This window comes from Budorcas taxicolor, chromosome 13 (genome assembly GCF_023091745.1).
Source record: "Budorcas taxicolor isolate Tak-1 chromosome 13, Takin1.1, whole genome shotgun sequence".
Taxonomy (NCBI): Eukaryota; Metazoa; Chordata; class Mammalia; order Artiodactyla; family Bovidae; genus Budorcas; species Budorcas taxicolor.
The window spans coordinates 2,433,438-2,460,777 of record NC_068922.1 but is presented as its reverse complement, the minus strand read 5'-3'; the positions used below and the strand labels follow the sequence as shown (position 1 = coordinate 2,460,777).

The 27,340-nt window shown below is 40.5% G+C and overlaps 1 protein-coding gene across 1 annotated transcript in view; it reads right to left on the bottom strand.

Moving 5' to 3' along the window:
* PLCB4 (phospholipase C beta 4) overlaps positions 1 to 22,322 on the bottom strand; it is a 291,829-nt gene extending 269,507 nt beyond the window's left edge. The window contains exon 1 of the mRNA XM_052650707.1: positions 22,282 to 22,322. The gene's annotated coding sequence lies outside the window, so the exon portion shown is untranslated. The remainder of the gene's footprint in view (positions 1 to 22,281) is intronic.
* Between the last annotated feature and the right edge of the window lie 5,018 nt (positions 22,323 to 27,340).

The following is a 27,340-nucleotide window of genomic DNA, read 5'->3' as shown; positions in this document are numbered from 1 at the left end:
GAAAACTACAGGCCAATAGCACTGATGAACATAGATGCAAAAATCCTTAACAAAATTCTAGAAATCAGAATCCAAAAACACATACATCATGACCAAGTGGGCTTTATCCCAGGGATGCAAGCATTCTTCAATATCCTCAAATCAATCAATGTAATACACCACATTAACAAATTGAAAAATAAAAGCCATAGGATTATCTCAATAGATGCAGAGAAAGCCTTTGACAAAATTCAACATCCATTTATGATAAAACAACTCCCCAGAAAGCATGAATAGAAGGAACATACCTCAACATAATAAAAGTTATATATGACAAACCCACAGCAAACATTATCCTCAATGGTGAAAAATTGAAAGCATTTCCCCCAAAGTCAGGAACAAGACAAGGGTGCCCACTTTCACCACTACTATTCAACATAGTTTTGGAAGTTTTGGCCACAGCAATCAGAGAAGAAAAAGAAATAAAAGGAATTCAGATTGGAAAGGAAGTAAAACTCTCACTGTTTGCAGATGACATGATCCTCTACATAGGAAACCCTAAAGACTCCACCAGAAAATTACTAGAGCTAATCAATGAATATAGTAAAGTTGCAGGATATAAGATCAACACACAGAAATCCATTGCATTCCTATACACTAATAATGAGAAAATAGAAAGAGAAATTAAGGAAACAATTCCATTCACCATTGCAATGAAAAGAATAAAATACTTAGGAATATATCTGCCTAAAGAAACAAAAGACCTACATATAGAAAACTATAAAACACTGGTGAAAGAAATCAAAGAGGACAACAAAAGATGGAGACATATACCATGTTCATGGATTGCAAGAATCAATATAGTGAAAATGAGTATAATACCCAAAGCAATCTATAGATTCAACACAATCCCTATCAAGCTACCAACGGTATTTTTCACAGAGCTAGAACAAATAATTTCACAATTTGTATGGAAACACAAAAAACCTCAAATAGCCAAAGCAATCTCGAGAAAGAAGAATGGAACTGGAAGAATCAACCTGCCTGACTTCAGGCTCTACTACAAAGCCACAGTCATCAAGACAGTATGGTACTGGCACAAAGACAGAAATATAGATCAATGGAACAAAATAGAAAGCCCAGAGATAACAAAATAGAAAGCCCTTATCTTTGACAAAGGAGGCAAGAATATACAACGGAGAAAAGATAATCTCTTTAACAAGTAGTGCTGGGAAAACTGGTCAACCACTTGTAAAAGAATGAAACTAGAACACTTTCTAACACCATACACAAAAATAAACTCAAAATGGATTAAAGATGTAAATGTAAGACCAGAAACTATAAAACTCCTAGAGGAGAACATAGGCAAAACACTCTCCGACATAAATCACAGCAGGATCCTCTATGACCCACCTCCCAGAATATAGGAAATAAAAGTGTTCTGCTTTAAATTTTAAAGTTTAATATGCTTAGTAAGTATTCCAGTGAGAATGTCAAGTAAGCAGTTGGATATGTGAGTCTGGAACAGTTGAATACATGAGAACTAGGAATGAAAGTATAGGTGTTATGTAAAGCTTTGAGCCCACATGAGAGCTGAAGAGAAAATACATAGAGAAGAGCCCTGGGTCACTCTAACATATAGAGGTTATGCAAAACAAAAAGAGATCCTGATTGAGGAGAAGTGGTTGATAAGGTAAGAAAAATTAGGACAGTGTGGAATTGCTGTCTCTAAAAGAAGAGTGTTTCAGGAAGGAGAGAGTGGTTACTTGGGTCAAAACTGTTGAGGTGGTTGATGGGGACAGAAAGGAGACCTTCAGATTTCCCAATAAGGAGATCACTGAAGACTTCCCTGGTGTCTCAGACAGTAAAGAATCTGCCTGCAATGCAAGATCCCTGGATTGGGAAGATCCCCTGGAGAAGGCAATGGCTACCCATTCTAGTACTCTTGCCTGGAGAATGACAGAGGAGCCTGGTGGACCACAGTCCATGGAGTCAAAAAGAGTCAGACATGACTGAGAGACTAAGTGTACATTGATGCTGTAGCTGAAGCTCCAGTACTTTGGTCCCCTGATGTGAAGAGCCAACTCACTGGAAAAGACCCTGATGCTGGCAATAATTGAAAGCAAAAGGAGAAGGAGGTGGATGAGAATGAGATGGTCAGATAGCATGACCAACTCAATGGACATGAATTTGAGCAAACTCCAGAAGATAATGGAGGACAGAGGAGCCTGGTGTCCATGGGGTCGCAGAGAGTCAGGCATGAATTAGCGACTGAACGACAGCAATATTATTGCCACCTTTGTCATAGGTTAATTGACCATATGAATGTGGGTTTATTTTCCTAGATTCACTATTCTGTTCCAATTGATCTGTGTGTCTGTTTTGTATCAGTATGACACTGTTTCGATTACTGTAACTTCATAGTATACTTTCAAGTGTGGGAGCATGACACTTACAGATTTGTTTTTCTTTCTCAAAATTATCTTGACTATTCAGGGTCTTTTGTGCTTCCATACAAATTTTAGCATCATTTATTCTATTTCTATGAAAAAATGCCTTTCATATTTTGATAGGGATTGCACTCTGTATATTATTTTGAGGACAATTATAATGATATTGATTCTTCCAATCCCTGAGTACATGGATTTCCACTTACTTGTGTTATCTTAAATTTCCATTCTAAATGTCCAATAGTTTTCCCTATGTCCTAAAGTCTTTCACCTCCTGGGTTAAATGTATTCCTAGATTTTATTCTTTTTGATGTAATTATAAATGGATTATCCTCTTAATTTCTCTTTCTAACAGTTATTGGCATATAGAAATGTAACAGGTTTCTGTATATTAACTTTACATCCTGAAATTTTACTGAATTCTTTATTAGTTCCAACAGAACTAGATTTAATAAATGGCTTTCCTTTTTGTATAGTCTGGTACCCTTTATACTGCTGTTTTTCACTGTGTCCCAGGGCCTGAGTCTGTGCTTGGGGCCCTCGTTAATATCCCTCCCTACTACAGGTTGTTGCCCCAGGGGAGAGGTTTCTATGGATACCATGTCTTCATCTTTCCTACTTGTTTCCCTGAGGTCCCTTCTATGTGCAGTAGCTGTTCAATCAGCGCTAAGGTCTTCTTTAAGAGAACTGCTCTGTATGGAGGTATAGACCCAATGTGTCTGTAGGAGGAAGTGAGCTTAGAGTCTTACTAATCTTGGACCCTTTTCCTGTTGACTTCTGTATTCTGTCTCTCCCCCTTCCCCAGAAAATAATTCTTCTCTAATTCACTGTTGTCTTCCACATGCTTTAAAAAAATGCTTGGTACCTGTTAGACACTTGATAAATACTTGATATATGAATGAATTAATCACAGACATAAAATGCCCACCAAAATGACCATTTTAGAAAACACTAATCAGGGGAGAACTATAAAGTTTTCCTGAGTCAGCTTCTTTATCATTTAATATTATAATACTAAAAAATATGAAATCTACAATCCATTTCTGAATGATCAAAAAAAAACTAAAATGAGATATATTTTATTCAATCAAAATAGACTATAATTTGACTAAGATGAAAAATAAAATCTGCTTCCATTTTAGCATCATCAGCTTTGACAACATAAATCACCGGTGCTAGCACTCTGGAACATGAATGACATCTGAGAATTTAAAAATCCTTTGATGGTAAAAAAAAAAAAAAAAAAATGTTACTAAGTTATATCCAGCACTGAATCCAAATAAAAATATGACAAACCTATTTTTCTCTCAGCTTTATCTTTTAAACAATCAGAGAGTGAATAGGCCAAAACAGAATTTTAACAGCAGGTTCTGCCTGGCTAGATTGGACACTTCCAAATGATTTTAAGGGGCTATTTGCCTCTTGTTCTTATATTATTTTCTCCACTTTGGAACCTGTATGGTACACATAAAACATTTACCCATGTTTAAAGCACTCTTTTCATAGGAATAAGAATTGATTGATTGACATGAACATATGATCTATGAACCACAAACCTGATTTATTCCTCCACACTGCATCAAACATTACAAATGATCTATTTTCTTCACTTAGCAGTAGTTACCATAGTTCAGCTGTAAAATGAAGTTGCCAAAGAATTTAAGAAATCTGGGAAATTTGAGAAGCAAAGAATTTCAAAAATCTGATTCAATTAAAAAGATATACTGGCTTAGTCACAAAGGCCAGGTCTAAATATGATGAGATTCTAAGCACTTTACTTGCTTTTTATTACCCACTGTTTCCAACAATGGACAATTTAGAGATGAATAAATCTAAGAAAAAGCCTAGGCTATCCCAGGTGGTTCATTGGTAAAGAATTTGCCTGCCAATACAAGAGACACAATTCTGACCCTTGGGTCAGGAAGATCTCCTGGAGAAGGAAATGGCAACCCAATCCAGTACTCTTCTCTGGGAAATCCCACGGACAGAGGAGTCTGGCAAGCTACAGGCAATGGAGTCACAAAAGAGTAGGACACGACTTAGCAACTAAACAACAAAAAACATGGTAACTTCTAGAAAGTTTTAACCTTCAACCTTTTCAAACATATGTCCCGTTTGATGATCAAAAAAATTTTCATGATATTGCTCTTAATGTCACATGTTTTGAAAAATATGGACAACACCCCTCCAAACACCTTGATTTATTGAGGGCTACATTATATATAATACAATGCACCCATGTAACCAGCACCATCATCAGGATACTGGAACATTTTGCATCGACTCAAAAGCTTCTTCCGGACCCTTGGCCATCCTCACCCCTACAACCTACCCAACACAAACTCTAGCCACAAGCAAGCACAGATCTGCTTTCTACCATGACAGATCAGATTGGCCAGTTCCAGAATATCCTATAAATGAAATAACACAGCAAATACCCTTTTATGTATCACTTCTTTTACACAGTAGGATGTTTCTGAATTCCCCCAATGTGGGTCCCCCCACGTTGTTAGCTGTACCAGTAACTTGTTCTTTTTCTACTGCTAAGCAGTATTCCATTACATGCAGAGCTCATAAATTGTTATGCAATAATTTGGTGGATATTTATTTGATTTTTTTCTCAGTTTTTGTCAGTAAAACTAAGGCTGTTATGAACATTCATTTACAATCTTTGCATGGATATAACTTTTCATACTCTTTGGGGGAAAAAAAAAAAACCTAAGAGTGAAAATTCTAGTGGTATATGGTGAGCGTATGTTGAACTGTATGAGAATCTGCCAAACAGTTCTGTGTAAGTGCACTAAAAAATATGTTTACTTTACAGATAAAAAACTTTAATATTGAACATTTCAGCCTTCACACACCAGTTTTCTTTCTCTGCCCCACAGATGTTCTTCGTCTCCATGTAATTCAGTGTACAGAACCATCCCATAATGGCACTGAGGACCAGCTGCTAGAAATAGCATGTTTTTTCATATGAAATACTAATTTTAAGGAGGAGTCACTTAACAGAGAGAGCCCCATGTGGGTACAAAGGACTAGTAAGCCTGGTGACAAGGAGGTAACTCTCTTCTGTGAGAGTTTATATGAAGCATATTCTCTCTCATAAGGTGTCAAATTTGGATTTCCTCCACATCCTCCGTACCCAAGACCCCAAAGATCTTGTTCTCCTGTTACAGCCTCATGAGGTCTATCTCCATGAGATAACAGCTGAAGGTTTCCACTTTCTTTCCAGACGCTACATCCTAAGTAGCATAAGGGATGAGAACTGAGCTATCACTCAGCATTCTCCTGACTAGGATCTTTACCAGTGAGCTAGCTGGATCAAGCCATACAGGAAAGTAAGACACCCTGACTGAAGGAAATGATCTAGTTGAACTATTCATCTCAATTTGGGAAGAAAGAACCACCACTCATAAATAAATGCCCTAGGAATTCCTTTCCAGGTTGTTATTTTCTGATTATGAATACAAACAAGTGTATTCACTCAGTCGTGTCTGACTCCTTACGACCCCATGGACTATAGCCCACCAGGCTTCCCTGTCCATGGGATTCTCCAGGCAAGAATGCTGGAATGGGTTGCCATTTCCTTCTCTATGGGATCTTCCCAACCCAGGATCGAACTTGGGTCTCCTGCATTGTAGGCGGATGCTTTACCCTCTGAGCTAGAGAGTGGCAAAGTATTATGAATATAAAATATAACAGGCTACATAATTTTCATAGTCAAATAATCTTTGTCACAAAACCACTCACCTGAAAAGGTATATTTCCCCATCTCTTTAATCTAGACTGGTCTGTGACTTCCCCCAACAGCCAGAGTGTGGAAGAAAGGAAGGTATATGCTTTTATACTCATTCACACTCTCTCCCTTGCACTTTCTTTGAAGCCCAAACTGGCCTGCTAGAAATCAAGAAACACATGGAGGAGAAATGGGCCATCCAGTTAAGACCATCCTCGACCAGCCAGCCCTCAGTATGCCCAGCAGTTGACCACAGACGCTTAAATAGGCTCAGTGGAAAGCAATAGAACTTTCCCCACTAAGGGGAGTTCAAATTGCCAACCCACTCAATTATGAGCTAACTAAATGGTTGCTGGTTTACGTCAGGACATTTTAGGGTTGATGGTTTATGCCAGGACATTTTAGGGTGAGTCTGTTATGCAGCAAAAGCTAATTGATACACTGATCAGTTAACAAAATAGTTTCTATCTCATTAGCAGTGCATAGAGTCCCCTCCTACAAATTCTCCTTATTCCCCATGGCTCTGACTTTTGACTCACTTTTCTGGGTCTTCATTCCTACTTGTCCATGTTCTCCTTCACCCGTGTGCTGCCTAGTATGGACTGAATTTTGTCTCCTCCAAAATTCATAGGTTGAAGCCTGAACTCCAAGTACCTCACACTGTGACCCTATTTGGAGACGGAACCTTTAATGAGGTAATTAAAATAGAAATAGGCTCCTATGATGGGCCCTCATCCAATCTGACTGCAATCCTTATAAGGAGAAGAAATTCGGACACACAAAAGGACCCCAGGGATGTGTGCACAGAGAAAAGACTGTGCGGACACAGCAGGGAAGTGGCCATCTGCAAGCCAAGGAGACCTGATGACACCTCGAACTTGGACTCGCGACCTCCAGACCTCTGCGGAAGTAAGCTTCTGTTGTTCAAGCCAACCAGTCTGTGGCATTTCGTTACGGCATACCTAACAGACTAAAACACTCCCTATGGGGAAAAAATGTACAAAAAATGTCCCGGCTTTCTTCCCGGATAATCACTCTGAAGACTCCTGGCTTAATCGTCAAAACAAAAAAGTCTTAAGCAATCCCTCTCCTGGACATATATTCAAAAAAAGAAAACGCTACTTCAAAAAGATACACACACCCCAACTTTCACAGCAGCACTATTTAAACAAGGCAGGGTATGGAAGCAACCTAAGTATCCATTGACAGAGGAATGGATAAAAAAGATGTGTTACAAATATACAGTGGACTACTATTTAAGTCATAAAAAAAGAAATCTTGCTATTGCAACAACATGGACAAAACTGAAGGATATTACACTTGATGAAAAAAGTCAGAGAAAGGCAAATACTGTGTGCTATCACTTATATGTGTTATCTAAAAAGTAAAACAAATGAATTAATATATCAAAAAAGATCCTAAAAGATGATGCCCTTAAAGATCTGCACTCAATATGTCAGCAAATTTGGAAAACTCAGCAGTGGCCACAGGACTGGAAAAGTTGTTTTCATTCCAATCACAAAGAAGGGCAATGCCAAAGAATGTTCAAACTACCGCACAATTTGCATTCATTTCACACACTACAATGTTATGCTCAATATCCCCCAAACTAGGCTTCACCAGTATGTGAACCAAGAACTTTCAGATGTACAAGCTGGGTTACAAAGAAGAACCAGAGATCACATTGCCAACATTCGCTGGATCATGGAGAATGCAAGGGAGTTCCAAGAAAACATCTACTTGTTTCATTGACTACATTAAAGCCTTTGACTGTGTGTATTGCAATAAACTGTGGAAACTCTTAGAGATGGGAATACCAGGACACTTTATCTGTCTCCTGAGAAATCTGTATGCAGGTCAAGAAGCAAGAGAACCAGACATGGAAAACTGATTGGTTCACAATTGGGAAAGGAGTATGACAGAACTGTATATTCTCATCCTGCTTATTTAACTTCTATACACAGTACATCATGCGAAATACCCAGCTGGATCACAAGCTGCAATCAAAACTGCCAGGAGAAATACAAACAACGTCAGATATGCAGATGATATAATTCAGATGGCAGAAAGTGAAGAGGAACTAAAGAATCTCTTGATGAGAGTGAAATAGCAAAGTGAAAAGGCTGGCTTGAAGCTCAACATTCAAAAAACTACGATCACAGCATACAGTGCCATCACTCCATGGGAAATAGAAGGCGGAAAAGTGGAAAGTGACAGACTTTATTTTCTTAGGCTCCAAAATCACTGTAGACTGTGACTGCTGCCATGAAATTAAACAATGCTTGCTCCTTGGAAGGAAAGCTGTGACAAACCTAGACAGCATATTAAAAAGAAGGTCTCTGCTTTGCCAACAAAGGTCCATCTACTCAAAGCTATGGTTTTTTCAGTAGTCATGTATGGATGTGAGAGTTGGAAGTATAAAGAAAGCTGAGCGCTGAGAAATTGATGCTTTTGAACTGTGGTTTTGGAGAAGACTCTTGAGAGTCTCCTGGATAGCAAGGAGATCCAACCAGTCCAATCCTAAAGGAAATCAACCCTGAATATTCATTGGAAGGACTGTTGTGGAAGCTGAAGCTCCAATATTCTGGCCACCTGATGTGAAGAGCCAACTCACTGGAAAAAAACCTTGATGTGCGGAAAGACTGAAGGCAAAAGGAGAAGCAGGGAGCAGAGAATGAGATTGTTGGATGGCATCATCAACTCAATGGACAGCGGTCTGAACAGACTCTGGGAAGTGCTAGAGGACAGAGGAACCTGGTGTGCTACAGGCTGTGGGGTCACAAAGAGCTGGATACAACTTAGTGACATAACAGTAACAACAACAAATCAAAACAGAAGCAGAATCACAAATAAAGAGGAAAAAACTAGTCATACTGGTGATGAGAAGAATGGAAGAAGTAGCAAGGCAGGTAAAGGGGTAAAACTGCTATCACAGAAGAAAAAAGCTACCACGATGTACAGTACAGAACAGAGAACATAACCAGTGCTTTACAATAACTTTAAGCGGAGTATAATTGTATCCCTGAAACTAATACAATATTATAAATCAACTATATTTCAATAAAAATATTTAAATAAACAGAAATTTTAAAAGAAAAAGTTTTAACTATAATAAATCCATATTTGTTGCAAAAGAAATGTTTTAGATAATAAAGTAAAAAAAGTAATAAGTTCACCATTTTAAGAGATAAAACATGAAATAAGGAAGTAAATCTTCCACTTCCATGCCATTCTGAGAGGGGATCTCCACTGACATCTGGTATGTCCTCTTGCTGTGTGGACTTTAGCTCCTGGAGTTCCCCATCAAATGGTAAACTCCCTGAAAGGCAGTGGGCACAGGCAGGGGACACGTGCCCTTTTACTGGCGGCAAACATTCCTAAAGCCCTTCCTGTGCAGAATTTCTGGGTCTGTTTTAGCACGTAACACTGCAGACAGTCACTCTCATAACTGATCGGAAAGCACACATTGACATAGAGGAGCTTCTTGTTGCCCTGTCTGATGTGATTCCACTGTTGCTAGTACCTCTACTCCAACAGGAAACGCGGCATCACAATGGATGCCTCAGACAGCAGGCGACCGTCTACACCTAACCCGGAAATCCTAGCCAAGGGCTTCTCTAAGGAGCAAACTGTCAGACCATTCTTTGGTATATCCAACACAAATAATGACAATCATCAATTGAGCACTTATCATGTGTCATGCACTCTCTAAGAGCAAGCAGTTGGTTTTGATAGTGGTTGGCTGGTTTGTTTGCATCAGATGAGAACTGTATCCTCACAGTGATGCTGTAAAGCTCCTGCCAAACTCTGAAGACCGAGCTCTTCGGACCACAGTCAGTGGTGAGTTCTAGCTAGTCCCTGAGTCAGGCCAGATGATATCTGTTGCCCCTCGAGGACCTGCTTCTCAGAGTTCTCGGGCTCCCACCTGGCCCTTTACCCAGGGGGGAACTCTACCTTCAGATGCTCCTGTTCAGTGCATGAACATCCCAGGACCCTAGTCTATGTGTCTCCCCAAACTTCTCCTAACCCAACTGCGAAGGTAAGAAAAGCCCCTGTTTCACCTACCTGGAAGGGAGCCTCTTTCAGGAGGCCCTACCAGGCCCGAAGTTACCTCCGACACTCATGGGTAGCCCCGGGTGGAGGCCTCACCCAGCCTCACTACTCTCAAAGGAATGGACCAGCTGTCAAACTTATTGGGAAAATAATGTGAGAACCCCCTAACCAATCCTGGCAACATCACCTGTCTTCCTCCTCACTCTCCTCTCTTCTGATTCCTTCCTGATTTTGATGCCTATGCCACAGTTTTCCTTTATATAAGAGAAGGCTTTTTAAAAAATGCTCATATAATTGAAGACAATGACTAACAGAACTGAACACATGCATAAACCAGAGAACAGCAAATGGGAAGCCCACATGCTTTGTTCTTTTCTAGAAGGCTCCCTTGGAATTATTTTGTTTTCATTTGTTACATGAATAAAATCAATATATATTTAATTTAAAAATCTACTAAATAATACATGATACACTGCAATCTTCAGTTTAAAAAAAATATAACCAAGATATCCTTATAATGATGCTCACAACATTCACTTCTTTTAAGGCATTCAAAGGTAAACTTAACATTCTCTGTTCTGTAGGTCACAATATAGGAGGCTTCGTTAGTTTCTGTGCTCAGTGTTCACAAGGTCAAGATCAAGATGCCGGCAGGGATGAATTCCTTTTCAGTGTCCCTAGCAGCAGCAGCAGCAGTGGGGAATTCACTGCTAAGCTCAGTCAGTTTGCTGACAGAGTTTGGTTCTATGTTGCTATAGGACTACGGTCCTGATTCCCTTACATGCTGTTGGCTGGAGCTGTTCTAGGCTTCCAGAGGCTGACCCTATCCCTTGGCTCATCTTTCTCCATCTTCAAAGCCACCAATGACATGTGGAGTCTTTCTCCTTCCAATCTCTCCAACCTCTGCCTCCCTTGAAATTTTAACAAGCAGTTTTCACCCAAAAGCCCGCATGGTGGCTCTGCTTTGAATAGCCAACAAGGTTCTCATCATGGTTCCAAGGGAGTGACCATAAACACGGAAGTGTTTGGAGTCTAGCACACTTGTAATAATCCCCGATGCAACTACATGACTGGGTCACTGGGTCGCTGCTTTCTCATGAGGTGCAGTACCACAGTTCCAGAATCACTACAGGGGAAAACGATAACAAAAGCAAAGAGAAGAGGCGCTCTGAAGAGCCAAAATATAACTTTGGGTTTGAAAGCAGATTCTTATATTTGACATGTGCAAAAGCAACAGCATTAAAACATAGGTGAATTCAACTTCATTAAAATTAAAAACTTGTGTGCATTAAAAGACATTATCAAGAAAGTGAAAGGACAATCTAGAAAATGAAAGTCTGCAAGTCATATATCTAAGAAAGATCTAGTATCCAGAATATGAAAACAACTTCTACAATTTAATAACAAAAAAGCAAGCAACACACTTAAAAAAATGGGTAAACAACTTGAACTAACATTTCTTCAAAGAAGCTCTACAAATGGCCAACCACCACATGAAAAGATGCACATCATTAGTCATCATGGAATGCAAATCAAAACCACATGTGATACCATTTCACACTCATTAGATGGCTTTAAAAAACGAAAAAGAAAGTAAGTGTCGGCAATGATGTGGAGAAACGGGAACTCAAGTGCATTGATAATGGGGGTGAAAAATGGCACAGCTACTGTGGAGAAGAGCTTTGCAGTTCCTCGAGAAGTTCAATATAGGGACTTCCCTCATGGTTCAGTGATAAGAATTCACCTTCTGATACAGGGGGAGTAGGTCTGATCCCTGGTTGGGGAACTAAGGCCCCTCATGCCACAGGGCAGCTGAGCCCGCAACTAGAGCACCTGCGTGATGTCTCGTGAAGATCTCATGGCTATAAAGACCCAGCGCGGTTCCACCACACCCCCAAAAGTTAAACACAGAGTTAGTACATGACCCAGCAATTCCATTCCTAGGTATATCCCAAAACAACAGGGAAAGGCTCAAATACATGTATACACATGTTCATAGCAGCATGATTCACAATAGCCAAAAGATGAAAACAGCAGAAATGTCCACTAATGGATGAACGGATAAACAAACTGGGATATGCGTACAATGGACATTGTATTCAACTATAAAAAGGGATGAAATACTCATCCATGCTACAACATCTATGACTCTTAAAAATAATATACTGGGAAAGATTGAAGGCAGGAGGAGAAGGGGATGACAGAGGATGAGATGGTTGGATGGCATCACCAACTCAATGGACATGAGTTTGAGCAAGCTCCAGGAGTTGGTGATGGACAGGGAAGCCTGGCGTGCTGCAGCCCATGGGGTCACAAAGAGTCGGACATGACTGAGTGACTGAACGGAACTGATAGGTCACAGAATATGTGATTCCATTTACATGAAATATCCAAAATAGGCAAATTCATAGATATGTTGCCAGGGATCGGGAAAGGGGAAAGTGGGGAAAGCACCTGCTTAATGAGTTTGGGGGCTTCTCTGGTGGTGATGAAAATATTTTAGAATTCGGTAGAAATGGTGGTTGTACAGGTTTATGAAAGTGCTAAATGACACTGGATTGCTCACTTTTAAATGGGTGATTTTTGCCATATGAATTTCACTTCAATTTTTGTGAAAAAGGCAGAAGGAAGAAGAAAGACAAGGCAGGCAAAGCAGGGCAGGTTTTTAGATAAGACCGAAGCTGTGGGAATGGCAGAAATAAGCCCCAGGAGAGGCACAGGTGCCAGCAGATGTGTGCAGAGAGGAGAAACAGAAACGGCATGACTACAGGAAGGAGGATTCAATCCAGGGAGGTCATCTTAACAGCAGCACCTGTACCAGAAGCCACAGATTCTAAAGGCAGAGAGGGTGGGCCCCGTTAGGCAGGAGAAAGTCCTTAATGGGAGGACAGAGTGGTACCGAAGCTCCTCAAGGTGCAGACAGATCCTTCCTTCCTTTACTTTCGTACAGAAGAAAGAACAGGGTTTCTGAGGAGCAAAAAGAGAAGAGTTAACATCTCTAGTGCCAGGGAGCTGAGTGGGGTTTATTTATTTATTTTTTCTCCCTTTTACAGAAACAGATCAAACAAAGAGAACACTTCCATTTTGGGGGGTGGGGGGCAGACCCATGTTTCAGGTCTGGAAAAGATTCAGGATGCCCAGGTCAAAACAGAAAATATGGGGAGACAAGAAATTCTCTCTTTGGAATAAGAAGTTCCTGCTTCCATGACCACTCAAGGGCTCGTGGGAAACGTCACACAGAAGAAAGCAGTTTGGAGGCTCACAAATATCCATGGAGAGAAAAGTGGGAAGGAAGATACTACCTACAGAAGACGGGTCCCGCATATCCTCCACCTCCTTGTAAAGACCCGAAATCCAATGAAATTGGTGACACTATGCTTACTTTCCAGATGGGAAAACCAAGCCGCAGGCTTCAGAGCTCACCTTCTTCCTCCCACACCAAAGGGCAGCGAACCAGGTAAGAAATTATCAAAGTCACCAGGAGCACCGTCTGGTTTGCCAATATACTTCTAATTGCCTCGAGAGATAGGTGTGACTTTTATTTCTCTATTGGCTCAGTAAGGGCTATTAACATCTGCATGCATCTCTCCAAATTCCAGACTGCTCTATTATTCCTCGAGGAGTGTAAAAGTCACCGCCAGGGCACCAGTTTCTTGCAGCTTCTCTTTTGTAGAGGAGTGCCTTCTCTCCGCTCCCTGCCTGCCCGCTGTGAAAGCAGCGGCCTGCAGCCATACAGGGCCTGCAGCCATACAGGGGGTCAGGAGATCACGTCAGCACTTTTGCCCACAGAGGCACTGGAGTCCTCCTCAGACTGCTCTCTTCCTGCTTTTGTGACACTTGATGTCCCGCCAGAAGCCACAAAAAACAGCAAGGAAGGGAGCAGCTGATCTGCAAGATGGTCACGACCCAAGGTCACTGGCTGGTTCCCTTTCCTGGGAGGGTTTATTTTAGTCCTCAGTCCTCAGCAAGCTGCCCTTCCCCACCTGAGGACAATGAAAACATGAAGCCTGCTCTTTTGTTCATTTCAGAAGAGTAAGCAAAGACTTTGCAAACGCAACAACTTCTACTGGCTTTTTGATTATTGACTAATCAAAAAATATTAAAAGGGTCAGGGAGCTAAACTGGCTTTATTTTTTCTTTCTCTTTTACAGAAACAAACCAAACAAAGCAAACCTTCTCACTGTAGCAGGGGAAAAATGTTTCAGACCTGGAAAAGATTCAGGCTACCCAATTCAAGATAGGGGAGTGTGGGACCATATATGGGGACAAGAAACCCTGTCTTTGGCATAAGGAGTTCCTGCTGTCAGGATTGCACAAGGGCTCTTGGAAAATGTCACACAAAAGCAATTTCAATGTCATAAGGACTTCAATAATAGCATATTAAAAAGCTATATGTGAAAATCCTAGTCAAACTAAAAAATACTGGACTCTTAGACCTTTTTCAGTTTCTTCAAATCTTTTGGGAAACAAGACAGGACAAATAACTTTGCTAAGGACAAAAATTTCTGAAATTTTATTTGGACTGAAAAACAGGATAAGACTTCAGCAACTGCTAAAGTAGAAAACTGACATTATTTTCCCAAATGTATCACACTATAATTTTATGGTTTATGCTTTTCTTCTCTAGTATTTTATTTTAAAAATAAAGAAAAGTTGAAAGATTTTTTTTCCCGGTGAGCAACCATATTCCTACCAACTAGCCTTTTTGAATACCTAGATCTTTATCCATTTCTCTATCCATCAAGTCTTCTTTTTAATGTATTTCACATTAATGAAGTTGCAGAATTTAATACCTCTAAACTCCTCTGCTGTTGGCATTTTGATCTTTTCTAGTTAAGGGCTGTGACTTAGCAAGAGGAAGAAAAGCTAGGAAAGTATATGAAAGGTCATCACACACCTAGTTTCAAGGCTGGTATTCAGATAAATTTGAGATTCTGGCAAAGAATGGAGACCTTCCTATGAAAACCAGGGAGAACAGGATGTGGCAGAATGCTGGCCTTAGGAATAGTTAGGAAAGCTCTCTTACACAAGTCATGGTGCTGGTCTCATATCCTTCCTCCTTCCTTCTAATCACCTTGGGAAAACAAGCCCAGAAGTTCATGGAAACCAACACCAGAGCAATAGAGAGCCACCCTGAAAATGGAAGAAGGGAGAGAAAATCCCTGCCATTAGCCAAGGGTGAAAATTCTTTCGTATGAAGAAGATATCCCTACGTGGTAGAGGGTGAACTGCTGCTAACAGGAGTAAAGGGTTAGAGAATTCTTCTATCCCTTTGTGTTTGCTGTTTCTCTTACCCCTCAGTTATTCCACAAATCAAGAAAGCGAGGAGAATGTCTGAGGCTAGGGCATGCCCACCCTGGAGGGAGCCTCTACCAGCAAAGGCAAGTGAAGATAATGAAAGGGGGACGGAAGGCCAGGGCTGGCCATTCACTGGCTTCAGCTGTGCTTAAGGGCTGCAGAGTCTAGCTCACCAGGTGAGGGAAGGAGAGAGAGAGCCTGTGTGGAAGTGGGCCCAGGAATGAACAGTGAGCTCACGCTACTGCACTCCCAGGGCACGGCCCGGGGGCAAGATGCAGACAGCAGTGGTGCTGGGAAGGGGTTCTGGGGCAGTTCTTCCAGCACTCTCTCCAGACCAGGCAACTTTAGCACCCTCCCGCTGAGAAGCGGGCATTTATGTCTCCTCCCCTTGAAACTGGACTGGCTCGTGACTCCCCAGTAATAAAGTCACGTGATGGAGATGATGCAGCATTATTTCCAAGGAGCCCTCCCGAGCAGAGGCGCCTCTCACTTGTCAGGGGGAATAATCACAGGGCCCATGAAGTACCAGCTGCCCTGGAGCCGCAGGCCATGAGGAAGCCCACGGTTACCCATGAAGAGAGACCCACGGAGACCTCCTGAGCCTGTGGGAGGGAAACCCAGCCAGCCTCCAGCTGCTCCAGCCTCCTGCTCTTGAAGTTTCAGATACCATCTGAATGCAGCTACCTGAGAGGTCCTCTAAACCAGAAGGGCACAATGAAGCCCTTCCAGAACCCCTGACTCACAGGAAATGTGAGATGAGGAGGTGGCTTCTGTTGTTTCAAGTCACTACATTTTGGAGGGATTTCAAAAACAAAGCCCAGCGTGTAAACTGGGCCATGATATCCCACTCCACATACTGCACAATCCAGGTATTCAAAACTGGCATCAGTCTAGACACTAACTACCTTTCTTACTGTGCAGTTAGTATTCCGGCCTTGTCAGATTACATGCCAGTACTCAAGCTTATCTACACCCTTCTCTGCCAACACACATTATATACATATACATCATTTGTTCCATTTCCTAAGATGCCTTCCTCTCCTCTTTAAAATTTCTATGCAGTCTCCCCTTCATTCAAGATCTGGGGTCTTTCAAAAAGTAACTCTGCACTCCTGAAGGTTATTGGTGATATCGTAGCTGTCAAACCCAATCAAACCCATCATAATTCATGCCTCCAGGGCATTAAGTACCAAATGGAAGCAACAATAGCTCATCAAAGACAGATCAGCTCACTTTCTTTGGACAACAATACCACCTCATTGCTTTATTGAATGGGGTTACCAAGCTGGAAGATTCAGACTGCTGACAAAAAGTCTTGTCTCAAAGGAAAGAAGCCTCTTATCAGAGCTTTTCTATAACATTCTGAAATTGCACTGTCCAATGCAGTGCCATTGGCAAAAGTGGTTTTGAGCACTTGAAATATGGGTGGTTTGAATTGAGATTTGTTGTAAGTATCAAATTTACACCCAATAAAAAATAAAACGGCAAAATATAATTAATAGTATTGAATGTTGAAATGATTATAATTAGGATATGCTAGGCTAAATACATTATTTAAATTAATTTCAAGTGTGATCTTGGACTTCCCAGCCTCCAATTCAGTCTGTCATCACAACCCTTTTTTTTTTTTTTTTAATTTTAAATGAGGCTAAAGAGAAATTCATTGCTTTTCACATGCTGTTTCTACTAGGCCACACTTTTGTGCTATACTGAGTTGAAAGTGCCCAAGGAAAGAAACACCCATCACTTCACGGCAAATAGAGGGGAAACAATGGAAACAGTGAAAGATTTTGTTTTTGGGGGGCTCCAAAATCACTGCAGATAAAGATGCTTGCTCCTTGGAAGAAAAGTTATGACCAACCTAGACAGCATATTAAAAAGCAAAGACATTACTTGCCAACAAAGGTCAGTCTAGTCAAACTATGGTTTTTCCAGTAGTCATGTACGGATGTGAGAGTTGGACCATAAAGAAAGCTGAGTGCCAAAGAATTGATGCTTTTGAACTGTGGTGTTGGAGAAGATTCTTGAGAGTCCCTTGGACAGCAAAGAGATCCAACCAGTCCATCCTAAAGGAAATCAGTCCTGAATATTCATTGGAGGGACCGATGCTGAAGTTGACGCTCCGATACTTTGACCATCTGATGCAAAGAATTGACTCATTGGAAAAGACCCTGATGTTGGGAAAGATTGAAGGCAGGAGGAGAAGGGGACAACAGAGGATGAGATGGCTGGATGGCATCACCGACTGGATGGACATGAGTTTGAGCAAGCTTCGGGAATTGACAATGGACAGGGAAGCCTGGCGTGCTGCAGTCCATGGGGTCACAAAGAGTAGGATTCAACTAAGCAACTGAACTGACTAAAAGGAAACACCATCATTTCAATTCAGTTCAGAAACACCATATATTTTCATAAAAGGTTTAAGAAGATACTTTTAAAGGCAAAAGCTAAAATATAAAATTTAAAAGGATGGTTAAAATAGATGAGAATGAGAAATCATCATGTTAACATGTATGCTTGGAAATGTTCCTTTTTTTTTTTTTTGGAAATGTTTCTAGCAAGAATAAATGCCAACAATATAGTCACAGAATATCCCTGCCTCTTTTATCAGGGCACTGAAATTGTTATCCATGAAGACACCCATCTAAGGAAAGCTTTAAAATTATGGATTTTTATTTTCTTCTAACTCTAATACATGTAGCATCTCTATTTACTGAAAACTACCTAGGTATCTCTCAACACTGCAGTCACTTTAGGATTCTGCTGTTTGAAGCAGCAGCTCATGACCAACTCGAAGCAAGAAAACGAATGTAACTGACACCAGGAAATGGCCTAAGGGGTGAAGAATATGCCCGGATGAGTGAGGAACTAGGTGAGACAACATGTGACTAGGTAAAGGAGATACTCCAGTGTCTGTCCAGATACCACTGGTACCTTTTAACTGTCCTGTGTGCCCACCTCGCAGGTTTGTGTTTTGCTTCTAAAGATGGCAACCGCACATTTCTTAGGAGAAGCACTCTTCAACTTCCAGAGCTGCTTCACCTGCAGATACAGAGGCAAGTGTTCCCTGGTTTGCAGCCCCTCTCCCGCCAGCCCACAGTTAGTGTCTGAGGCAGAGATGGGAAGGCCAACTCCCTCGCCTAGAGCAGAAGGAGCAGATTCCTGGAGCAGTTGTGCTCCAGAGCTCCTCCAGGTACTGGGCTGAGGCAGAGACACTGCCCACACCTTCCCCTGTCTGGCTCCCTTCTCCCTTCCCTTCCCCACTCCCTCATCCTCCCAGGAATGCTGTCCTAATAAAACACTCCTGCAGAAATCCCATCTCGGGTCTGTTCAGCAGTGCCCAAGCCAAGACTTTCGTGATGTGTGAATAGGCTCCAAGAAAATGTGTAACGGATCCTTGTTTCTGTACCTCGGATAAGTTTCTGTAACACTTTAGTATTTAAAATGGCTGCACTCACCACTGTTTAACAAGCAAGAAGTCTCTTTGTTCCTATAGAGCAATGCAGCAGCCCTAGAATAAAGGTCTTAGATCTAGAAAAAAGATGTTAATAACTTGGCACAACATACTTTTCTCCAGGTGTGAACAAGGTGAGGGTAGTGTGTAAAGCTCAAAAGTAGAAGTAAAAATAAAGTCAGCTTAAAGTTTGCTGAGCTTCATACATGACACTGATAGTATAAATTCTGTACATAACCAATATTTTATAAAAACAATTTCAAGTCACTGCAAAAGGAAGAAAGCAACCCCCAACACTAGGTAAGTTTTGCCTTGCAAATAGTATATCTTTGAAATGCAAACAAAACATGTCAGTAGGTGTCAAGGGTTGTTTTCTTTCATGAAATTTGAACACAGCTTTTGGTTTGACCAAACTAATAAAGTCCTCTTTAAGTAGACTCACTCTGAAGCTAGAAATACAAGAGTGAGGATAATTCATCTCATTTGGTTTATTTAAATTCTTTCTATTTTAACACTGATGAAAAGCTAAGCTGAATGTAACTTAAATAAGAAAAATATAAAATATACCTTTTGCCATTATAGGAATTAAAATATATTCAGAATGCCTACTGTGGATGTAATAGTCCTAAAAAAAAGTAACCCACTTAGAACATATGTACATCCCACTGTTGGAATCATGACAAAATTACGCCAGTGTTCAAGATAAAACAAGAATAGTTCAGATGCCAGGGTCCAGATATTTCCAATTTTAAATGTGGGAAGACATTATAAAAGTATCAGATTTCACTTCAGGATAAAAATTCATTAAAGAGAGCCAACAATTGAATGTTGCTAGAGTAAAATGCTTTTACTTTTAGAAGAGGATGTCAGGAAACACACAAGAATTTTCTCCCTGGGAAAAGGCAAGCCTAACACAAAGATGACAATCAAAACCCTGGTGACAAGTGAGACGCCAGGTTCAATCAGGTCCTATAAGGTTTGGGGGTGGAAGAGGAGCCCACATTATATGTTAGCTGTCCCAGGGCCCGATGCCGTCTGAAGTGTCAGCCACTCAGTCATGTCCGACTCTTTGTGACCCCCATGAACTGTAGCCTGCCAGACTTCTCTGTCTGTGGGATTCTCCAGGCAAGAATACTGGATTGGGTTGCCATTCAGGGGATCTTCCCAACCCAGGGATTGAACTCAGGTCTCCTGCATTGCAGGCAGACTCTTTACTACCTGAGCCACAAGGGAAGCCTCAATGCCATCTAAAGTCTTTGTAAAATCAAATGGGTGGCATTTATACCACTTAATATACAAGAAATCATAAAATATAGAACAAACACATCTAAGCTCTAGGTTATTTTTTTTTTTATTCTTAAGTCTTTCTTTTCACAAAATACCTAATTCTTCATAGGGACCATGTAAAACAGATGATGAACAATATTTATTTTTTAAGGATAATACAATGATTGTACCGAGAAACTAGATAGTCAAAAAAAAAAAAAACATTAAAAAGAAACCAAAAAGTAGATATCCTGTCCACAATGATTTAAAGTCTCTAGTGAATTATTTAGATTCCCAACTTGAGTGTGCCTGCTGAGACATGATTTATGAATCATCCATGGGGAACAGTAAAATATACTGCACTTGACTAAAAATAAGTAGGAACATTCAATAATAAATCTACTTTCTTGATCTTCTCCTGTCATAGTTAAGTACAGATCTGGTAGTATGGAGAACTTGTCAGGTAGTATGAGTCTTCCCTCCTCTCACAGAAAGGCTGGAAGAAAATCAGCCATGGGCCCTGCCAGGTGGCACGAAACATGGAGAAGAAAATAATACTGATTTTAAATTCTTGGGACCTGGAGCTCACTTACAGACATGACGTGATGTGAAAGTCGCTCAGTTGTGTCTGACTCTTTGCGACCCCATGGACTGTAACCCACCAGGCCTCTCTGTCCGTAGAGCCTGGAATCCACTGTAGTCCATGGGATTCTACAGGCCAGAATACTGGAGTGGGTAGCCTTTCCCTTCTTCAGGGGATCTTCCCAACCCAGGGATCAAACCCAAATCTCCCACATTGCAGCCAGATTCTTTACCAACTGAACCACAAGGGAAGCCCAAGAGTACTGGACTGGGTAGCCTATCCTTTCTCCAGTGGATCTTCCCAACCCAGGAATCAAACCAAGGTCTCCCCCATTGCAGGCAGATTCTTTACCAGCTGAGCCACAACAGAAGCCCAAAGAACATGTGATATCAGTGAAAGTGAAAGTCGCTCAGTTGTGTCTGACTCTTTGCAACACCATGCACTATATAGTCCAGGGAATTCTCCAGGCCAGAATACTGGAGTGGATAGCTGTTCCCTTCTCCAGGAGATCTTCCAAACCCAGGGATGGAACCCAGGTATCCCACATTGCAGGCAGATTCTTTACCTGCTAAAGAATATATTTATATATTTAAGAATTCATATTTATTCTAAATATAAATCTGCTGGTTATTTTTTTCATGTGATCACTATAAAATTACTTCTTGTCCCTTAAAGTAAGAAATGACATATAGTTCAAATTTTTTATTTACAACACCAAGAAGAAAATAGCAATTGGCCAAAGGAGTTGTAAAAGAGTATTCATTAGGACTCTGGCTCTTGAATAAAGCATGGGCAATTTATCATTTATAAATAAAAAGAACTGTGCATATATATTTCTGATTTCCATTTTAGCATTTTGTTAAAGACTTGTAAAACAGAACTTCAGAGAAACACTGGAAGGAGTTAATTACATCATCTTTTTAGGTAGCTCCCATAAAACAGAGGGTGGATTCAGGCTGACAGTGACTTCGCATCTGTGAGAATCTTTTTAAACAAAATGTGTGTAAGATTAAAAACAAGTCATATACATTTCTCCTCAGAAAGAACTACATAAAACAGTAACTTTAATAATAATATCTGAAGGAAATGGCAACCCACTCCAGCATTCTTGCCTGGGAAATCTCATGGACAGAGGAGCCTCGCAGGCTACAGTCCATGGGGTCACAAAGAGTCAGACACGACTTAGTGACTACTGAATGTACACAACAGTCAGTGCAGACAGCAAGCAGAAAATCTAGCAGAAAAGGAAGCATCCAAAGCTGGTAGAATAAATAGACTTGAATCCAGAAAATGCCAGGTGATGAGTGCTCTACAACATCAAAGAAAACATCTGTGAACCAGTTTTGAGAGTCATTTCAGATAGGACAACAGCATGACTGAAGGGATTAATTTTACAGACTGAAAGTTCTAGAACTCCACAAAACTATCAACTCTTACGCACCATGTGCAGAGTACATACCAGATGGCTTGGGTCTGGCTAAAGGTGACTTCTGCTTAGTCCAGCTGCAGCGCTGTCCTCTGTGAAGGAACGACACAGAACAGAGAAAAGTGAGTGTAAAGGACTTCTGGAATTCTCATGGAAATCTCTGAACTTCAAAATAAAAACCCCTACCATTCTCTAAAACTCATCAGAAAGAGACATTAATAAGTTAGTGACAGTTTCTAAACAGATGACAAAAACACATAATCATCAAATCAGAAATGTTACTGCTACACTCAGCCTACAGGGTTTATAGACTCTATTAAGCCGCCGATCTCCAATTCAGCCTCTTGACCTACCAAAATAATTAAGCAGCAGTTGAACAAGGATATTCAAAATGTTCTAGAAGTAGCTACAATGATCTTTTCCTGATTGATAGTAAAACTGATGGTAATTTTAAGAAACTTTTCAAAGAGCAGTGCTGAACAGGAAAGATTTACAATGAAATTGCATCTGTGTACAAACAGTCAATACTTTTTTATATGTATTTTTGAATCGTCTTCATTAAGAGGTTGTTACATAGATTTTGGACTTGACATTGAATTTAGACTTCAAGATCTTTCCAAGATGTTGTGTGGGGTGGGGGAGTGACACAGGTCTGGTGGTGTTAAAAGTACACAGAAGAGGAAGTCCATTTCCATCTAGAAAGAAAGCAGAGGCAGAAAAACTGGCAATCCAGACATGGAAAATGATATCTTTAAAATCTGAACTGGGATTTTGCAAAGACCATCGTCTATTTATGGAGATGTCCACTGTAAGCTCCCAGGTAGAAAGGTTCATCAAAACGTTCATTCAGGCTTTTCTGTAACATTGAATGGAAAAACTCAATCAAAATTTTTGGCCAACCCAATACAGCCACAAATGAAAACTATGTCATTAAAAAAAAGAAAAGATTAGAACCAAGATGTATACACCCAGCACCAAGGTAGTGCCTATCACGCACTAGGTACTTCCCACATTGTCAATAAACAGATGAATAACTGAATGGTCTGCCTAGGGCTGGGAAGTTAAAACTGTCTACCTCCTGGGACTGTGAAACAAGCTCAATTCCAAAAAAGCTCATTGATTAATAACTCTGCCATACCATGCTCATCATTTTGAGAGACCACTAGGTGCCCAAGTCTTTAAATCTCTGTAACCAGAGACTTAAATACTGGACACATTGTGCTTTCCTTTTCTAATTCCTTAAGTAACTATCCAGCATAAACCTGATGCATTATTCCATAAGCCTTTCTACTTCTGTCCATGGCTAGGATATTACAACATTTGGGAAACCTGATGTTTCCCAATGTCTTAACTATATAGAGGTGAAGCAGTATAAACAGTTTGTCATGAACTATTTAGCTACTGGGATATGATGGACAAACCTCTGTAACTGACTTGGTGCTATACTCATATGTGAATCATGGCCTTAAGCTACCAAATTTTTCATCCAAATATTATTACTCTAGGTGCTGAAGGATGTAAATGGGGTCTTTGGAAAAGAAGAGACTGAATGGATGAGTAAGCATGCGTGTCTGTGTATCAGCCTCTACAAATCTCTGTGTTTACGGGTCTCTGCGTGTGCATTTGGTCCTTCAAAAGAAGGACAGTTTTCTATAACATAGAAGAAAATCTAATAAATAGTTATAAAAAGTCCCCAAATCCCAGATCCTATTAATGCTGGTGTAAACAAAAGCTGTTTTTCAAAGAATGTAAGCCCACTCAAGAGGAAAAGATAATAACAAAAATATTTTTTTAATGTAAAAATATAATAACAAAAAAGATATAACAAAATATATTTGCTGAAAAGCACTATTCAACAAATAGTGCTGGGACAACTAGAAATCCACATGCAAAGCGATGAAGGTGGCTCCTACCTCACACCATACACACAAAAAATAGTGCAAACTGGATCATAGATGTAAACGTAAGAGCTAAAACTATAAAACTCTTAGAAGTAAATATAACATAGAAACAAGTCTGTGTGACCACGGATTTAGGCAATGGTTTCATAGAAACAATACCAAAGGTACAAACAATAAAGAAAAAAAAAATAGGTAAGTTGGACATCATCAAATTTAAAAGTTCTGTGCTTCAGAGGTCACCATCAAGAAGGTGAAGACAACCCACAAAATGGAAAAAAATTTTTGCAAATTGCGTATCTAATAGACTTATATCCAGAATATTTTAAGAACTATTATAATTTAGTGATAAAAAATAACTCAATTTTAAAATGAGTAAATAATAGACATTTCTCCAAAAAAGATACACAAATACATAAAGAAATGCTCAACCATCATATAAAATTAAGTCAAAACCACAATGAGATACTTATTCACACCTACTGCTGCTGCTGCTACTGCTGCTAAGTCGCTTCAGTCATGTCCGACTCTGCGCGACCCCATAGACGGCAGCCCGCCAGGCTCCCCCGTCCCTGGGATTTTTCAGGCAAGAACACTGGAGTGGGTTGCCATTGTCTTCTCCAGTGCATGAAAGTGAAAAGTGAAAGTGAAATCGCTCAGTCATGTCTGACTCTTTGCGACCCCATGGACTGCAGCCCACCAGGCTCCTCTGTCCATGGGATTTTCCAGACAAGAGTACTGGAGTGGGTTGCCATTGCCTGCTCCAATTCACACCTACTAGGATAACTTTAATCAGAAAACAGTTTAAGAAAAGTGTTGATGAGAATTTGGAGAAATCAGAACCCTCCTACATTGCTTCTGGGATATAATATGCTGCAGTCACTTTGGAAAACAGTCTGGCATTCCTCAAACTGTTAAACATAGAATGACTGTGTGTGTGTATATATGTGTGTGTTAGTCACTCAGTCATGACTGACTGTTTGGGGTCCCCTGGACTGTAGCCCATCAGGCTCCTCTGTCTATGGGATTCTCCAGACAAGAATAATGGAGTGAGTAGCCATTCCCTTCTCCAGGGATCTTCCCCCATATGACCAGTAATTCTGAAGAGAAATGAAAATTATGTCCATACAAAAAAATTTAATGTATTTTTTCATGGTAGCATTATTCAAGATAGCCAACAGGTTGAAATAATCTCAAAATCCATGAACTGAGAAATGGGTTTTAAAATGTGGTATATCTATACAATAAATTTTATTCAGCAATCAAAAGAATGCAATACAAATACATGTGACAACATGAATGCAGCTTAAAAAAATATTATACTAAATGAAAGACCAGTTACAAAGGCCACATATTGTATGACTACATGTATATGAAATGCCCAGGACAGGCAAATCCACAGATACAGACGCTTGCTCCTTGGAAGAAAAGTTATGACCAACCTAGACAGCATATTAAAAAGCAAAGACATTACTTTGCCAACAAAGGTCCATCTACTCAAAGCTATGGTTTTTCCAGTAGTCACATATGGATGTGAGAGTTGGCCTATAAAAGAAAGCTGAGTGTCGAAGAATTGATGCTTCTGAACTGTGGTGTTGGAGAAGACTCTTGGAAGTCCCTAGGACTGCAAGGGGATCCAACCAGTCCATCCTAAAGGAAATCAGTCCTGAATATTCATTGAAAGGACTAATACTGACGTTGAAACTCCAATACTTTGGCCACCTGATGCGAAGAACTGACTCATTGGAAGAGACCCTGATGCTGGGAAAGATTGAAGGCAGGAGGAGGAGACACCAGAGGATGAGATGGTTGGATGGCATCACCGACTGGATGGAAATGAGTTTGAGTAAGCTCCGGGAGTTGGTGGTGGACAGGGAAGCCTGGCGTGCTGCAGTCCATGGGGTTGCAGAGTCGAACACAACTGAGCGACTGAACTGAACTGAACTGAACTGAACTGAACAGATGCAGAGAGCAGGTTAGTGGTTATACAGGACTGGAAGGGCAGGGAAGGTGGGGACCACTCACTCAAGGGGGTGGGATTTCTCTTTGGGGTGATGAAAATGTTCTGAGATTAGACTGTAAAAATAGTTCCATAACTTTGTGTATATACTAAAAACCACTGAATCATGCATTTTGAGTTGGTGAATTTTATGCTTTATAAATGACATTTCATTGAAGTTTAAAAAATGGTTAACTTTCAGTAATTTTGCCAGTGAATAGAAGTTGGCTTCTTTCAAAAATAACAAAATACTTATGCTCTCCAAGGGAACAGTAACTGGTGAATATTTATATTTTTAAGAGACTATTATAATTCTCCATGGGATTTATTGTGATGGGAAATAAATTTATATTTCTCTTTTGCCAATGAAGAGTATATGCCTGCAAAGTACCACTAATGGCAGATGCCACAGTGCTTGAGATACAGTCTTATTTCAAAGCAGTGAGGAGCTTAGCCAAGTGTGATATTTTTATTGCTCAGTGGAGGAGAAAAAGAAAACCTACAAACATAAGAGACTCACATTGAGAGGCCTGTTTTTATGAATCTATGTATTCAACACAAAAGACTAGCATTCAGTGCTCTCCCCGATATATTCAATATTGAAATTTCGTTTTCAAGTGAAGAGTAACTGGGCAAGACTGAATCAAAACAGATTCTCTCACTCCAACCTGCTATTAGACATGCAAAAGTACTGTGTTACAAACAGAATGTTAGAGCACTGTCACATCAGTGAGTTTGCACAGTGCAACCAATCACCTCAAACCTGTGCAACTTAATCAGTAAACATTTACTTTGGTTCACACCAAGATCCCAAGTTGGTGAGGACAGCAAGAGTGTGGGTCCCCCTGCATGAGCCTCTGCTGTGTCACACGAGCTACCGTAGCAGCAGGCAAAGCAAACCACGTGGTCAGGCCCAGACTCCAAGGATGGACAGGCAGCCCCACCACCTGATGGGCGTGCACACGGGAGGGGAAGACTTGGTGACCGCATTTACAAAGCACCACAGCGGAGACACGCTCCCACTCGTGGCCCACAGGGGTAGTGTATAATTTACTACAGTCTTTATTCAAGGTACAGCTTGTCTGTAAAATACAGGTATTTTACTACTACGCATAGAGAGGGAAGGTACAGTGCATACACATTACTGCAACCTCTAAATATGAAAAATTATGTCAGTCTCTACTGAGCTTAATTC